We start from the raw sequence: 17,300 nt of genomic DNA on the forward strand, positions 1-17,300 counted from the left end.
GAGTTTCCCATTACAAACTCTTCCTGTCTTTTGCCAGCTGACTGGTGTTGGGGCCATTGTAGTCTACCAAAGACAGCTTAAGAATATTGCACTTTACAATAATGTTAATATCAAGCTCTTACATAGTTACCGTGCATAGTATGTCACAGGCGTCCCTCTAAGCAATGTGTCCATGGATAACTCAATTCTTGAATCACATCTGTGAGGGTTGATGAGGAAATGGGAGCACAGGTATGCTCAGTAGCTTGTCAGAGGTCACAGGGCTGACAGGCATCAGAGATGGAACTGGAACCCTGTGGTCTGACTCTGTGGTCTATGAATTTAACCTCACGCTTCACTGCCTGTTTCCTGAAAAGGGACCAAATGGGGTTTTGGTCTTCTACTTCTCAGGAGATCTGGTGCCCATTTACCTACGGCCTCCCTCCAGAAACCTGGTGGTTTAGTGGTTGACAACTGGCAACTACAGGGTGCCTCTGGGCTGCAGTCATGTTGCAAATGACCCACATAGTATTTTCTTAAAATATAATTTTAATTTTTATCAAAGAAGTGTATTTAGTTTAAAATATCAAATAATACTTAAAGCAATCTGTAAAGAAACAGCAGTTTCCCCCACTCTTCTCTCTGATTATGATCTCCAGCAACTGTACTGGATTTCCTTTTACTTCTTTTCCTTTTCCTTTTGTTTTTCTTTTTCCCTTTTAGACAGGGTCTCCCTCTGTGGCCCAGGCTGGATGGAGTGCAGTGGTGTGATTATGGCTCACTGCAACCTTGATCTTCCAGACTCAGGGGACACTCCCACCTCAGCTTCCCAAGTGGCTGGAACTACAGGCACACGCCACCATGCCCAGCTAATTTGTAAAGACTGAGTCTTACTATGTTGCTCTGGCTGGTCTCAAACTCATGAGCTCAGGTGATCCTCCTCTCTTGGCCTCCCAAAGTGCTGGGATTACAGGCATGAGCCACCGCACCCAGACCCTATTCCTTCTTGTTTACCTCTTATGTGTCTCAGAAATAAATACTGCTATTTCTTGATCTATGATTTTATGTATTATCTATTCACTTTCAACCATGAAGATAAAGGTTTGGCTCTGCCACAACCTACTTGCATGAATCAATTCTTTCTTCACTTATTGCTACCATCTGAAACCCACTTGCATGGACTTTTAAGGCCAGTGAAAAGCCTGGGCATTTGAAGGTGTGGCAGTGTGGAAAAGCCCCCATACCTCGGTTAAATGTTCTGGATCAAGTTCACTCTGTATCTGCAGGACAGCATCATCCTCTTCCTGTGGCGGGATGCCTTTGGGTTCTACGTCAGTCCTCTACTTGATCATGGAGTCCTGGCGCCTCTGCTTCTATTGAGGACCCTCGCTTTGGCTCTTCACATCTACCCTTTCCATTTTCCTCTCTTAGTCACTAGGGCTAAAAGTAAAGGGAACCTGGGATTTTGGAGCCACGTCAATAAATCACAGTGGAAAACTCTTATGAAACTTCATCTGGGGCTTTCAGCAGTCTTCTCCCTGTCCCCCTCCCAGTTTACCCTCCTTCAAAGGGTCTTACTGCATTTATCTCCCATTTTGTTTTCAGTTTTGCTAAGTTCCTATTCTCTGCTGGGGATGATTCACGGACGTCTCCTTCCATTCAACCTAACCCCTCTGGATGGACTAGCATCCCCAGGACAACAGAGAGTGCAGGGAAAGTGTCCAGACAGCTGCCACAGTAACACCAAGCAAGCCACTAATGGCCACCAGTGCAAAGGGCTGTGCTCTCAGTCTAGTGGACTCTTTCTGCTAACAAAATCAGGCTGCATTTTGTATTTGATTCAGCTCTGCAGGACACTTTCCTTGGGCAATATTCTAACAGTTGTTGGGGAGTCTGTAGTTAAAAAAATTCTCGCTTTCCTCAGAGACAATGCAGACAAGATGAGGCTTTCATAGAGCATCAGACAATATAAAAAGTACAACACTGACCTTTGTTTTTTTCTTCAGACTTTCACGTCCATTTGCAGTCATTTGATGCAAGCATCACAGACGTTGTAACTAAGCAGCTATAGTTCCTAGAAAGCTTTAAGGCTTTATGCTTCTTGCAGCCCTACCTGACTTTCTAACAGGCTTACTTGGCTAGCGCCTGCTTGATATGAGTGAATCTGGGAGAGAGAACTCCACATTTTCATGCAGCAGTGACACCAGGTAGAAGAGACAGCTCACCAGCACCCTGCTTATTCCTACTACATCACATGGCCAGCAGGAGAGCCCATGTAACTGCAGGGTTCTAGAAGTTCTAGAGTTTTCAGGCTCCACACACTCTTCTCTACTGTAACACGGCTCACCCTCCTGATCTGACACTTCATCAACAGTATAGCAGCCTTTTCTTGAACTCTTCTGTGAATCTCCCCCCATGTCACATACTTCCCTGCCTCTAATGATGATATCCTCCACCTCCTTGTGACTTTCCCTATTAGAAAATCATTAATCCAGCTTGGTCAACATGGCAAAACTCCGTTTCTACAAAAAATGCAAAAAATTAGCCGGGCGTGGCAGTGCATGCACCTGTAATCCCAGCTACTTGGGAGTCTGAGGTAGGAGAATCACTTGGGACCTGGAGATCGAGGCTGCAGTGAGCCGTGATTGTGCCACTGAACTCTGGCCTGGGCAGCAGAGTGATACTCTGTCTCAAAGAAAGGAAAAAATAAATAAAATCCCTAGTATAGGGAAGGGGAACCATTTCCAGGGTACCAGGAATGGTACCCATACAGGATCACCTCCTCACTTCGAGGAACTCCACTTGACTTCTCCTGGTGTGTTTGGTTACAAGAATATAGTACAACGATTCTGCAAGTGCCTGGTCTTCAGCTATTTTTGCCATTGCCTCCCTGCTCATCACCCATGCCACATGTTTTCTTTCTATGCACTGATCAACGTCCTTTCAACAGAATGATTCACTCCTAGCCCATGAGTTAGCTCTGCATGTTTGAGATCATTCTGTGCTGCTTCTCTTTCTCCCGTACTACAAAGACCCCCAAGTTCTTTTCATCTCCGCTAAAGTCTGAAAGTGGAGGTAATGACATCTCAAAGAGTGTTCTAAGGTGTGGTCTACTCCTCTGGGCTTCTGTCCATATTGGGAGGATATTAGCAAGCACTCTAAGTAATTTGTTGATTTAACTTCTGTCTCCTGTGCTGCTGTTTGTGAGGCACATTGGTAAGAAAATCTTCCATTTCCCTCACTGGCCTCATCTGTTGGAATGTATGGTGTGGGGTTGTGCAGTTGGTAAATTTTTGAGATGTCTGCACACACAAACACACACACACACACACACACACAATTTCTGTCCATTTTTATTAGGTTTTATGGGAGAGTGGGTTTATAATGCAGCCTAACTCTGATGTCTTTCACTGGAAATCTCTACTTATTTTTAGGTGTTTCAAGTTTTGTAGTTAAAGTTATCACTTTTTCTTCAATGATTTTTTTTTTTTTTAATTTTAAGAGACAGGGTCTTGCTATGTCGCCCACGCTGATCTTGAACTCCTGGCCTCAAGTAATCCTCCCACCTTGGCTTCCCAAAAGTGCTGGAATTACAGGTGTGAGCCACTGTACTTGGCCCTTCATTGATTCTTCCACTGTTTTTATGTTTATATAACTGTTTGCAAATCCAAGATCAGATTAAATATTCATCACTTATTACTTGATTTTTTTTTTAAAGGATCTCACTCTGTTGCCCAGGCTGGAGTCCAGTGGTGCAATCACAGCTCACTGCAGCCTCAGACTCCTGTGTTTAAGCAATCCTCCTGCCTCACCCCAGAGAAGCTGGGATTACAGGTGTGCCACCATGCTCAGCTTTTTTTTTTTTTTTTTTTTTGTATGATTGCATATGAAACAACTAAAAAAAAATTGTCTGGAATTTATTTAAATCGTCTCAAGTAAAGGTTTAATTTAAATAAGCTAACACACAAATGACCTTCATCCACATCACACACACCCCACCCTAACTGTAAGTGTATTGCAAACACACATATGTATGTATATATGAAGATATATGTATATGTGTATGCATATTCATGTAACATATGCATATACAGATAAAAAGGCTTTTCCCCCCTCTATTCACTGCTAATAATCAATTTAAAAATGAGAATATTTTAAAATCCAAGCACAGATCCAGGACTAGAGGACTTGAGTGCTTCTGATTATTGTCTAACTATTGAAAAACAGATAATTAGTTCTTATTTTCCTAATAGTTCCCTTAGAAGCCCATCTAAATTTTAATCAGGCAAACCAAAGTTTAATTGGCTTTTATTATTTCCAACATTTTAATTTTAGATCAAACTTATCATAAAGTCAATTTATTTGCCTTATCTCCTTTTCTAGAAGGGATATCTTGTGTAAGCAACATATTTTGTATGGATTTTATACAGACTTTCCCATTACTCTCTTGTGGAACTCCTGCAAAGTAAGTTTCTAATCTATTCTCTTAGCTTTAAAGACAGAGGTGGAGGCCAACATTTTTCCCATAGAATATCTCTGTTACACAATTTTGGAGATTATAGACTGATTCACATAGTATGTGAGGTTACAAATTGAGTGAGACATAATGCTCACTTGCACAAAGATGTAAAATTTAAGACGGTATCTGAATAAAGGAAATGGCGGGAAATATTGACTGCCTTGAAATAAAGAAAAGAGCTACAGAATCTTAAGGAAGACCTTATAAAGGTGATTTTTCTCATTATGCAGAAAGTAATCCTTAGTTTATCCTTCCTGGGCCATTTCAGTAACTGCCTTGTTGGTCTCCTACAACCTCTTTTCTGTTCAATCCCACGCAGCAGACAGGGTGATCTTTTAAAGGTCACAAGGGAACATCTTGTGTTTTCAAAATATCACCCTGTGTATGGATTGAACAGAAAAGAGGTTGATCAAGATGTTCCCTTCCTAAAGACCTCACATAAGTACCCTGTGCACTTACAAAATGTAAAATCCTAAAAGTGAATTATAAATCCTGGCATAATCTGGCCTCTGATTATCTCTTAAGTTTCATCAGACACTGCCCTCTTCCTTCTTGAAACATTATCGTCCAGCTATGCTGCCCTTCATTTAGTTCTTCGACTGGGAGAAGTTCCAACCTGCCTCAGGGACCTTGCACATGCTGTTCCTGTAATGATATTCCTTCCTCTTTTCCTTGAGAAATCCCTCCTCCTTCTGCAAGTCTCAATTTGCGTTTGAATACTTTCGCAGTAACCCCATCCTAAGCAGCCCCATCTCAATCTAAATTGGATCCTCCATCAGTCTGAGTTCTTCAAGATGAATAATCTAAGATAGGATTACACATGCAATACTTGTATTAGGAGAACCACCTGCGAGAAAAATATAAGGAGGGAGCTGGCATAGTGGGGGAGCTGTCAGACAACAATGTGAGTCTGACCTGGAGTGAAGGAGAGAGGGAGGGAATGTTGAGCAGAAGTTTCCAGGCCTGCTGTGCAGTCTAAAGAAGATGCAGCAAGGCCATGGGGTGAGGCTGAGGGTCTTTGAGTCAGAGCCAGCCATCACAGGAGTCCCTGTTCCCCAAGAATGCTCCTGCTTTGGTAGTCCTACCGCACATGATCGCTGGCTGGAAGCAGCCCACGGTGAAGTGTGGCCTCCACACAAATGCAATGATAGATTTCAGCAACGGGCAACAGGAGCCTTGGCCCCTGATGCTTCCTGTGGTTAGAGGTGTTGTGAGGTGCTCCTGGCTACCACATGGTCGCATGACATTTTCTCTTGCAGCACCCTGTACTTTTCTTCATTAACACTTGTCACATCTGCAATTGTATAGTCTTCTGTCAGAGCTTCACCCGGGCAGAGACTGGGTCTGTCTTTTTCATTGCTATATCCCAGTACTCAAAGCAGTACCAGCTCACAGTAGGTGCTCAGTTAAGACCTGTGGAATGAACGTGGTCTTAACTTTCATTGCTTTTAAGTAGCAGTGCTTCCATTATTTAACAAGACATATCTTCCATGATATGATTTTTGTATTACATCTTTATACTTGGACTTATATACCTAGGGATTAGGGCCGATTATAAAAAAAAGTTCTCAAAATGTAATTTTTTGTTAGCTTTTAGAGAAAACTGGTAATAAGCTTACATGAACTAATTAATTCATAGATGAAATGCTCCTTAATAGGAGAGACCGTGTCTGGCTTGGTCAACACTGCCTCCTGCACCTAGCTCAGAGCCTGTAGTACAGCAGGAACTCAATAAAGGGTTTGTTCAATGAACTGAGTGGGAAATTTAGGGCGGGGGTGTGAATGGAGGAAGAAAACTTTGGCAGGAAGCTGTTTATAATTTTAGCTTTGTTCTCATGGAAGAGTGCTTATATGTTTGCAAAGCACTAATGATTAGCCAACAGTATGCAGTTGGTTCTTCATATCCAAGGTTCCAAAACTGTGGGTCTAACCAACTGTATTTCAAAGATAGAAAAAAAAAAATAACAATAATAACAACAAAAAATAATACAAATGAAAATAAAACAATATAACAGCTATTTTCCTAGCATTTACATAGTATTAGGTGTTATAAATAATCTAGAGGTGATCTAAAGTATATAGTAGGATGTGCATGGGTTATATACCTAAAATAGCAGGCCATGTTATACAAGACAGTTGAGCGTCTATGGGCCTGGAATCAATCCCCTGTGGATTTGTGTCCTCCAGCAATTTGTCCTGGAATTATTTCAATGTTAACAAAAATAACTGTGTAGTCCCAGGGAAATGGTATAATCTCTCTGGACCTCAGTTTTCCTATTTGTAAAATGAGAAGTTTGGAGTGGATGATCATGAAGATTTCTTTTCAGCACTTGTGTGTTACAGGTCTATTCATAAACCCAAAAACAAGTACCTCAGGTCATTGCCAAGCCTTACAAATATAAGTATGTTTATATATATATATAGATAGATATATAATATATATATATAAAACATCTATATCTAAGTGTGTGTGTGTATATATATATATAAAGCATCTATATCTGAGTTGTTTTGGAATTGAAGTTGCATGAAATATAACTTGCTGTTTTTTTACTTTAATTTCTCTTTTAAATAGTCCTTCTGGTCACAGACTGACTGGGACCACAAGGTAGAAAACTATTATTCTTTATTTCTTTCTTTTTTTTTTTTTTAAGATGGAATCTTGCTCTGTCACCTAGGCTGGAGTGCAGTGGCGCAATCTCTGCTCACTGCAACCTCCGCCTCCCCAGTTCAAGTGATTCTCATGTCTCAGCCTTCTGAGTAGCTGGGATTACAGGCACTTGCCACCATGCCCCGCTAATTTTTTAATTTTTTTATTTTTAGTAGAGATGGGTTTCACCACATTGCCAGGCTGGTCTCAAACTCCTGGCCTCAAGTGATCTACCAACCTCGACCTCCCAAAGTGCTGGAATTACAGACTTAAGCCACCGCACCCAGCCAAAATCTATTATTCTTACAAGGAATGAAAGGGGATTTTTTTTTCCCCCATACAGGTGAAGACAGAAAGATACACAATAGAAACCTCATGACTTAGAGAAGGGAACTGCATAAAGATGACTGTGACCATGCTTTTATGTATGAAGTAGAGGAGAGGAAATCAAGAATGCTGGATGCTATGGAGAGGAAACACCCAAACTTATTAGTTCCCCCGCACCACCCATCCCAGCTTGTTTCTTCAGTCCAATACTTCTATATCCCCTGAAAAGGTTTTTTTTTTAAGGGCGGTGGGGGTCTCACTCTTTCACCCAGGCTGGAGTGTGGTGGCACAATCACGGCTCACTGCAGCCTCAATCTCCAGGCCTCAAGTGATCCTCCCACCTCAGCCTCCCAAATAGCTGGGACTACAAGCATGCACCACCATGTCTGACTAATTTTTTAAATTATTATTTGTAAAGTTGGGTTTTTGCCATGTTGTCTGGTTAGTCTTGAATTCCTGGGCTCAAACGATCCTCCCACCTCGGCCTCTCAAAGTGTTAGAATTACAGGTGTGAGCCACTGGCCCAGCCTTCTCTTCCATTTATATTCAGTTGCATAAGCTCTATCTATCTATCTATCTATCTATCTATCTATCTATCTATCTATCTATCTATCTATCTATCTATCTATCTATCTATATTTAAAACTACTAAATAAAGAAAATCACTCACAGTCCCACCTCCAAAAGTTACTTGTTTTTGTTTTCTTCTGGTTCATAACCTAATTTGTTTTGACTCATATACTTACTGGTTTGTTTTAATGCAGTTGCTACCATAATCATCAATCACCAGGTGCTTAATAGAATGCCCCACCATTTGGGTTTGTCTGATGTTTTCTCTTCAAGATGTGCCTCTCTCAGGGTGTACCTTCATCACTTGGTTAAGGTAGTAGCTGCCAGGTTTCTGCACTGAAAAATTATTGTTTTTCTCTTTCCAAATAATTGAGTCACTTTCGATTGTTTATATTTTTCTAGAAATGTTCCCATTTTGTCTGTTTTCAAGTTTATTAGCATAAAGGGATTCACAAAATTCTCTTTTTTCAAAAGAGAATTGTTGCATCTAAAATTGTCTTCCTTTTCTTTTCTAATATTTGATTATCTTTGCCAGTTTGTTAGTTTTCTTTGCCATTTCAAAGAACCAACTTTCATCTTAAATTGTCCTTTCTGTCAAGTCTTTACTTTGTTAATTTGTTTTATCTTTATTACATCCATCTTTCTAAGTTCTTAAGTTAATTCTTTTATTTTTTTTCTAACATGTTGTATGCTTAGCTCTTTAACTTTTTAGCCTTTATTTCCATCTAACATAAGCAGTTAAAGTATGAAATTTGCCTCTAAGTGCTGATTTATCTATATCCCACAACATATAGTATTTTATCATGGAGTTCTAATTTAAAAAACTTCCTTTAAGGGCTGTTCTTTGACTTGTGAATATTTAGAAAACTATATTATAATTTCAAAACATATAGTCTTTAAATTTCATCTTCTTTGCTGTTTAAAATTTCACTATGTTGTGGTCAGAGAATTTGGTTTGTATGATAAGAGTTCTTTGAAATGGGTAGAGTCTTGCTTGGTGGCCTGATATTAGGTCAGTTTTCTTATGTCTCATGGGTACTTAAAAGATAATACTGGCTTTAAAAAAAAAAATCCAGTTTGAAAGTATCTATTTTTTAAAGGTAGCGTTAACCCATTTTCACATGTTACAATTACTGATATATAGTGTCTTATTTTTTCTATGCCACATCATTATTTTTATTTTTGTTTATTTTTGTTGCATTGATCAATAATTCTTTTTTTTTGAGATGGAGTTTTGCTCTTGTTGCCCAGGCTGGAGCACACTAGTGCGATCTTGGCTCACCGCAACCTCCGCCTCCCACGTTCAAGCGATTCTCCTGCCTCAGCCTCCTGAGTAGCTGGGATTACAGGCATGCGTCACCATGCCTGGCTAATTTTGTATTTTTAGCAGAGACGGGGTTTCACCATGTTGGTCAGGCTGGTCTCGAACTCCTGACCTCAGGTGATCTGCCCACCTCGGCCTCCCAAAGTGCTGGAATTACAGGCGTGAGCCACCACACCTGGCTATCTTTTTTCATTATTTTTCTCTGGTTATTTTCTAGAGCAGTGCTTCTCAAATTTTTGTTCTCAGAATCCCTTTAATACTCTTAAATTACTGAAGTCCCGGAAGAGCTTGTATTTGTGTGGGTTATATCTACTGATATATATCATATGAAAACTTAAAGATAGTAAATTTTAAAAAATACTTATTTATGCCTGAATTAAAATAATAACTGTAAACCATATGATAGTTAAAAAGCATATTAACATAATGTTTTATTTTATTATTATGCTTCTTAACCTTTTTTTTTTTTTTTTTCTTTTTGAGATGAGATCTTGATATATTGCCCAGGCTGGTCTTGAATTCCTGGACTCGAGCCATCTTCATGCCTCAGCCTCCCAAGTAGCTGGGATTCCAGGTGTGTACCACCACACCCAGCTTGAAATAACATTTTTGAAATGAAACATAACTGGTCAGTTGTGGCTCGTGCCTGTAATCCCAGCACCTTGGGAGGCCAAGGCGGGTGGATCACTTGAGGTCTGGAGTTTGAGATCAGCTTGGCCAACATGGTAAAATCCCATCTCTACAAAAATTACCAAAAATTAGCTGGGGCTGGTGGCACATGTCTGTAGTCCCAGCTACTTGGGAGGCTGAGGCAGAATGGGTTGAACCCAGGAGGTGGAGGTTACAGTGAGCTGAGATCATGCCACTGCACTCCAGCTGGGCAAGAGAGCAAGACTCTATTTCAAAAAAACAAAACCTAAACTAAAATTTTCTTTTTTCTTTTTCTTTTTTTGAGATGAAGTTTCACTCTTGTTGCCCAGGTTGGAGTGCAATGGTGCGATCTTGGCTCACCACAACCTCCGCCTCCCAGGTTCAAGCAATTCTTCTGCCTCAGCCTCCCAAGTAGCTGGGATTGCAGGCATGCACCACCACGCCTGGCTAATTTTGTATTTTTAGTAGAGACGGGGTTTCTCCATGTTGAGGCTGGTCTCGAACTCCTAACCTCAGGTGATCTGCCTGCCTCGGCCTTCCAAAGTGCTGGGATTATAGGTGTGAGCCACCGCGCCTGGGCTAAAATTTTCAAAACATATGAATTTAATGAGAAAGAGTAGTGTTATTTTACATTTTTGCAACTTTCTTTAATGCCTGGCTTAGCAGATGACTGCTGGATTCTCACATCTGCCTCTTCATTCAATCTATTACAAAATGTTATTTTGGTTAGAGAATCCTGCTTCACACTGATAGTTGGAAAAGGAAAATATATTTTCATATAACTAGGTATTCTTTGATATTTCACCAAAATTCAAAAGTGGGTTTTTAAAGGTTAATTGCAATGTGGAAACTGAAATCATACACTGAACTTTCTCTGTTACATTAAAATCTGTAGGCCTGTTTTGCACTTTGAATAGACCTTATACTTGTGTGTGATTCTATAACATCACGCATTGGCATTTGGAAATATTCACTGACTGAGTTATTCAGATTTTTCCAAATGTTAATGTGCTTCATGATACATTAGCAAAAAATTATACCCATTAACCTCATCAGAAAATAAAGTACTAGAAAGTTATCAGTAGTGGTGAATGCAAGCTTCCAAACATTTTCTTCTTTCTCTCTCTCTCTCTCTTTTTTTTTTTTTTTTTTTTTTTTTGCTTGAAAGCTCAAATTTTACCACTGGCAACAAATACTGTCAGTTTTCTGTGAAGTGATAGACTCTCACTTGGTTTATTTTTGAGAAGACATCAGCCAAACACTCAAGTCTGAACACGTAGTTTGTCAATATGTCATTCTTTCAGGTAAAAATGGAATCCCTTGAAAAAAGCAGCTAGTTTCAACTCCTATTCAAAGCATCGCACAAGTGCTTTTCCTTGAGGCAATCACTGTATTTCAGTATGCAGTCAAAGTGCTTTACATGTACTTCCTGCTTTGTCACACAGAATACTAAAAAGGTTGGTACCCAAAGTTTGAGATTAATACAATTAATATTCTACACTTCATGAAGGATATTCTCAAGTGAAACTGCATGTATTTGCTTGTTTGTTTGCTTGTTTTGTTTTTATTTTGAGTATGTGACGATAAAAATATAACACCTCAAGTATAGTTTAATGCCACTGTCTTCATTCATGTAAGAAGCTTGAACTTTTACCCAATGTTAGTTTTGTACCATTACTACAAATGTCAACAGAGGGAATAAGGCACATATATCTCAGTATTATTAGGGAGATAATTTTAAACTCATAGACCCTTGAAAGTATCTAAGGGATTTCTCTAGGTGTCCGCACACCATACTATGGAAATTGTTGCTCTTTAATTTCTATATCCTATCCTATCTTTATCCTAGTAATTGTTACCCTTGAACTTTTAATAAGCATAAACTTATCTTTTCTATCAATATCAGGAGTTAACCATTATCAATTACTCTTCTTACGTACAAAGCAAAATCAACATACTTTTTATTTTATCTCATTATTACATTAAATTTTTTTTTTTTTGTAGAGACACAGTCTTGCTATGTTGCCCAGGCTGGTCTCAAACTCCTGGCCTCAAGCAATCCTCTCACCTTGGCCTCCCAAAGCACTGGAATTATAGCTATGAGCCACTGTGCTGGGCCCAATACACCTTTTAAACAACTCTGCTCCTATCACCTCTCAGGTGCTTCATTTTAGGTTCATATTATCTTTAAGAATTCTTTCTTAGTGGCATACATTTCATTTCCGTGATCAGAAATCAGTTACAATTAATATTTTACTGACTTATTTGATATTCTCTGATGGCTGTATCAATTTTCTTCCTTATCCGTGCATATCTTTCTTTACTTTGGCTCAAGGGATAAATTTTTCAAAAGGGACACATACATGAGTGGAATCATTTTTTAATCTTTTCACGACTAAACAGGTATTTTACTTTGCCATCACACTTAATTGATCTTTTGCTGTGTTTAGACTTTCATGTTCAAATCCCTTTTCTCTTGTCCAGCAGCATTTAGTGATGTGGATGAGAAGTTTATTGGCTGGCAGTTTCTTTTTCTGTTCTGTTGAATGTTACTTAAGTTTTTTCCTAGTATTTGTAGCATTTTTAAATTTAATCTTCGACCCAAAAATTTCACCAAGATGTGAATAGAAGTGCCACTTTTTCATTATTCTTTCCAACACTTTGGTGCCTTTCTAATACTCAAGTTTTTTTTTTCAGCTGTAAGACATTATTATTCTAGCCTAGTCTAGTCTTCTTTTGTGTATTTGTTTCTTCTCTTTCATCCTCTTCATGGCTTTCTTCTGTAACTTTTGTTAATTGAACTTTATACCTGTAATCATCCGGCATACCTTTTAATTTTGTCTTATGATTTTTTTGTTTGTTTAAAAACTGGGCAATGCTTTGATTGCTCAGTTGATTAATTCATTTTGTGCTGTCTTTCCTATTCAGTCCTCACACAAACTTTTATTTTTATTTTAAAAATCATGTAACTTGTTTTGTGGTTTTTGTTTTCTAGTAGCCTCTGCTTCTGTTGTAGGTTCAGTAGCTTCTTTTTACCCCCGTCTCTTTTCAGATTTTTTTTTTTTAAACTAACAAGCAAAAAATCAAAAACAAAAACATGACAGCCTTAAAGTTGGAACAGCAATAAGTCAAATTGCTGCTAGAGTTCCCAGATGTACCTGGGGTACATGTGCCCTCATTGCAAGGCAGGAGGTAGGTATGTGACTGTGCATTTAGGTATATTTGTGACCGAGAAGAATCAGAGAAATGGAAAGCACTGGAGAGCAGAAAGCAGCAGGAACTTTTCAGCAGGCAATCTCACAGGCGGCTCTGTTCCTATTCTTTGCCTCTGTATCCTCTGTGGTTCCTTGTGGTTCCAGCTGAACCGGTGATAATCCCAAATCGCTCCTTCCTCCTTTTCAGTTTCTCATCATCTTCAGACTTTCTGGAGATTGAAGAGCCATTCAAACCAAATCTTTGAGCTCTTTCCTTTAGCTTATCCAGGTTCATCGTAGGTTTGTTGTCAGATGACAGACCTTTTGTTGGAACTGGAGAAGTCCCAAACCCAGCTGCCCAGGCAGTTTTCTTACTTTACAAGCTCCCAGGTACATGCACTCATTCAGCCCTCTTCTGCATTCTCTCTGCCTGTGGTATTTCAGATGTAATTTTTACCACTTTCTTCTCTGCTTCCACATCAACAGTTTTTTTCAGGGAGTTCTTCCTCTTTGACAGGGATTTCTATGGGGCTTTGTTTTTTCTTCCTCTGTTTCACCTCCCAGTACATCCTCATTTGCCTCTTCTTCAGCATGACCTAAAAGATATGCCTGGAGCTAGCACTTTGGGAGGCCAAGGTGGGCGGATCATGAGGTCAGGAGTTTGAGACGAGCCTGGCCAACATAGTGAAGCCCCATCTCTACTAAAAATGCAAAAATTAGCCGGGCATGGTGGCACGTGCTTGTAGTCCCAGCTACTCGGGAGGCTGAGGCAGGAGAATTGTTTGAACCCAGGAGGCGGAAGTTGTGGTGAGCCAAGATTGAACCACTGCACTCCAGCCTGGGCAACAGAGTGAGACTCCCTCTAAAAATAAATAAATAAATAAATAAATAAATAAATAAAGGCCTGGAGCTTTTTGATGGCATCTTGTTTCATTTCCTTGGTCTCCAAACCACGAGCAAGATATTCGTGCTTTAGTTCAGCAATCTTTCGCTTATGGTGCGCCACCGTCTTGGTCGCCATCTTGTTACCCTTCACTCTAGTAGGCCCCTACCCATTACCTCTCAAGTATCTTCCTTTTAACTTTATTTTCTGTATCCAGCATTAATTATTTTCCTCATAAATAACCTTTTTTGCTCATCTTGGGGCTTCTCTTTTACTCATGTAAGGTTTCCTTAAATGTGTGGTTATTCTTAGTTCTCATATTAAAAATGAAGAGTTAGACTGAAGATTTTTTAGCCCGGGCGGGAGGCTGTTAGCAGAGTGGAGCTCACTATTCCTGAGGTGGGCTGCTCTCTTGATGGAAGGTCTGGTCACAGGCTCTGAGGATGCCCGGAGGGTCCTTTGTATATATACAAGTGAAGCCCAGCGGGGCAAGCTGGGGGTTAGACACATGAGATAACTTTTCTGTTGTGTTAAGCTCATATTTTTTGTCTGTTTCCATTTGTGGCAGTTTGAAGTTACTCTAGGTGTTTTACCATGTTTTTTCTCTCTCTGGCATTAGGAACCCCAAAGGCAGACTCCTCTGTATTTAAGAAGCCAATTAATGTTGTAGTTAGTTCCATTGGGCACACTGTACAGGAACTGGCTTGGCCATAGGCACTGAAGACTTGAGTTTTCCAAGCTCAGAGAGAAAAATAGTCCTCAGGCACACATTAACCCTTCCTGCACCAAAGGTGGGGTGCAGCCTTCTCAACTCTGGCTTCTCCTTTATTCCAATCTCTTCTGCTTTCTATCTCCTAGAATTGCATTAAAATTTCTTTTCCATATTGGCTGTAAACATTAGAGGTAAACCCGTGAAATGGTATTTAAATGGAAATTGGTCCTGCAGACTTGTAAAATGCTTTTGTACTTTCTCTCTTACTGCTAGAGATTCAATTGCTATAATTTCCTCGGAAAAACTGACTCTTTAATTTTCAAAACTAATTTGGTTATAACATAGATCTTTCCTTTAAAAATCATATTTTCGTTTGCTCTTAAATGTAATATTTCCCTTATTTCCCAATTCTTTAATCTATATTTCTGTTACATGAATCACTTGCTATCAATTTTCTGCAGGACATTTAAAAACAGAGGACCTCTAGTTATATTATACTAAAGATAAGTTAGGACTTGCTACCCATCACCCCATTCAGTTCATTCAATAAATACGTGTTGCCTGCCTGCCTGCCTGATATATACTTTCTAGAATGTTCTAGGACCTTGGAATTCTACAAATAATGTAAACATGTTGTCTTTCTTCAGGGAACTTACAAACTGCCCTTTTACATAATTTCTCTATTACTCTGAATTTGGACATATCTCCTGTTATATTGGTCTTTTGTATCCTGTTTATGAGTTTTCCCTTTTCAACTAACTTTTTTTTTTCTAATTGTGAAAATAGAGCATGGTCAAGAGTAGGAAATAGAGAAGGATGCATAAGAACTCAGGCTCCAAGGTTGTGCGTGGTGGCTCACACCTGTAATCCCAGCACTTTGGGATGCTGAAGCAGGTGGATCACTTGAGGTCAGAAGTCCAAGACCAGCCTGGGCAATGTAGGGAGACCTTGTCTCTACAAAAATAAAAAAAATTAGTCAGGCATGATGGACCACTCTGGAGGCTGAGGTGGGAGGATCACTTGAGCCTGGGAGGTTCAGGCTGCAGTGAGCCATGATCGTACTACTGCACTCCTCTAGCCTTCTAGCTTGGAGGACAGAGCAAGACCCCCTAAGACCCCCTATCTCAAAAAAAAAAAAAAAAAAAAAAAAAAGAACTCAGGCACTTGGAGGCAATGCTGATCTACTGCTGACTGCTACCTGAACCTGGGCAAGTTACTTAACACTCTATTCTCAATTTACTCATCTGTATGAAGGGCATGATGTCCATATCTGACTCTAAGGTTATTATTAATATAAGAAATACATGAGTTAACCCATGTAAGGGGCTTAGAACATTAGCTGGCATATAGTAGTAGATGCTCAATAAGTAGTATGATGTTATTATTGAAGATTACTTGAAAAGTCAAAAAGTAGAAAGGAGCAAATAAAAATTCACCTATAATCATTGCTAACGTTTCAGATTTTGATTTACTCTGTCTCACACACACACAGCACACAGTAACCAATTTTAGTCATTTCATAAGTTGCTATGTCTACAAATTCTCTCCATTTTTTTTTTTTTTTTTTTTTTGTTTGAGATGGAGTCTTGCTCTGTCGCCCAGGCTGGAGTGCAGTGGCCGGATCTCTGCTCACTGCAAGCTCCGCCTCCTGGGTTCACGCCATTCTCCTGCCTCAGCCTCCCGAGTAGGTGGGACTACAGGCGCCCGCCACCACGCCCAGCTAGTTTTTTTTTTTTTTTTTTTTTTTTGTATTTTTTAGTAGAGACGGGGTTTCACCGTGTTAACCAGGATGGTCTCGATTTCCTGACCTCGTGATCCGCCCGTCTTGGCCTCCCAAAGTGCTGGGATTACAGGCTTGAGCCACCGCGCCCGGCCCTCTCCATTTTAAAAATTCCTTTCTTGTCCTCTTACTTTCACTTTCTATTGTGATATCCTTCTCATTGTTTCTAAAACTCAGTGGGTTACCTTTCCTGTAGCTCTTTGGTTTTATTTCTAATCCTTTCACTTCATAGGTGAACTAATAGCATGCTTAGGGCACTACAAAGCTGGGGCTTCCGAGAGGGGGCAGGAGAGAGAGAGAGAGAGAGAAAGAGAGAGAGAGAGAGAAAGACCATGCTTCAAGCAGTAGATCAGTATATTTTGCAATCAGTATCTAAAACGAAACCATCTTAATTTCAATGGACATAAATTTTGTTTTACAGTTTACTGTTTTTAAAAACTATGCACTTTATGTGGTGGAGGGCATTATAATATTTTCACTGAATTAATCGAATCTTCTCTTTCCCTGGCATAGCCATCTTTAACGTGAAGCTTATCAATATTGTCCTGGGCTTATGGATTCATTTCATTTCCCAGGAATCTTAGGTTACGTCAAGGGCGAAAGGTTAGAGTCATCAAGGACAAGCTCTGAGCATAGAGTCTTCCAAATAAATTTTAACTCTTTTTCTAACATGGAAAGTATCTGTTATCTCTTGTGATTTGCCTCTAGCAA

At 39.7% G+C, this 17,300-nt stretch overlaps 1 protein-coding gene and 1 pseudogene across 2 annotated transcripts in view; one reads left to right on the plus strand and one right to left on the minus strand.

Moving 5' to 3' along the window:
* Nucleotides 1-17,300, plus strand: part of GRHL2 (grainyhead like transcription factor 2) — a 184,209-nt gene that overhangs the window by 24,453 nt on the left and 142,456 nt on the right. The gene's annotated exons all lie outside the window — the stretch shown is intronic.
* LOC112629791 lies at nt 13,305-14,235 on the minus strand (annotated as a pseudogene).

The sequence above is a fragment of the Theropithecus gelada genome, chromosome 8 (assembly GCF_003255815.1).
Source record: "Theropithecus gelada isolate Dixy chromosome 8, Tgel_1.0, whole genome shotgun sequence".
NCBI lineage: Eukaryota > Metazoa > Chordata > Mammalia > Primates > Cercopithecidae > Theropithecus > Theropithecus gelada.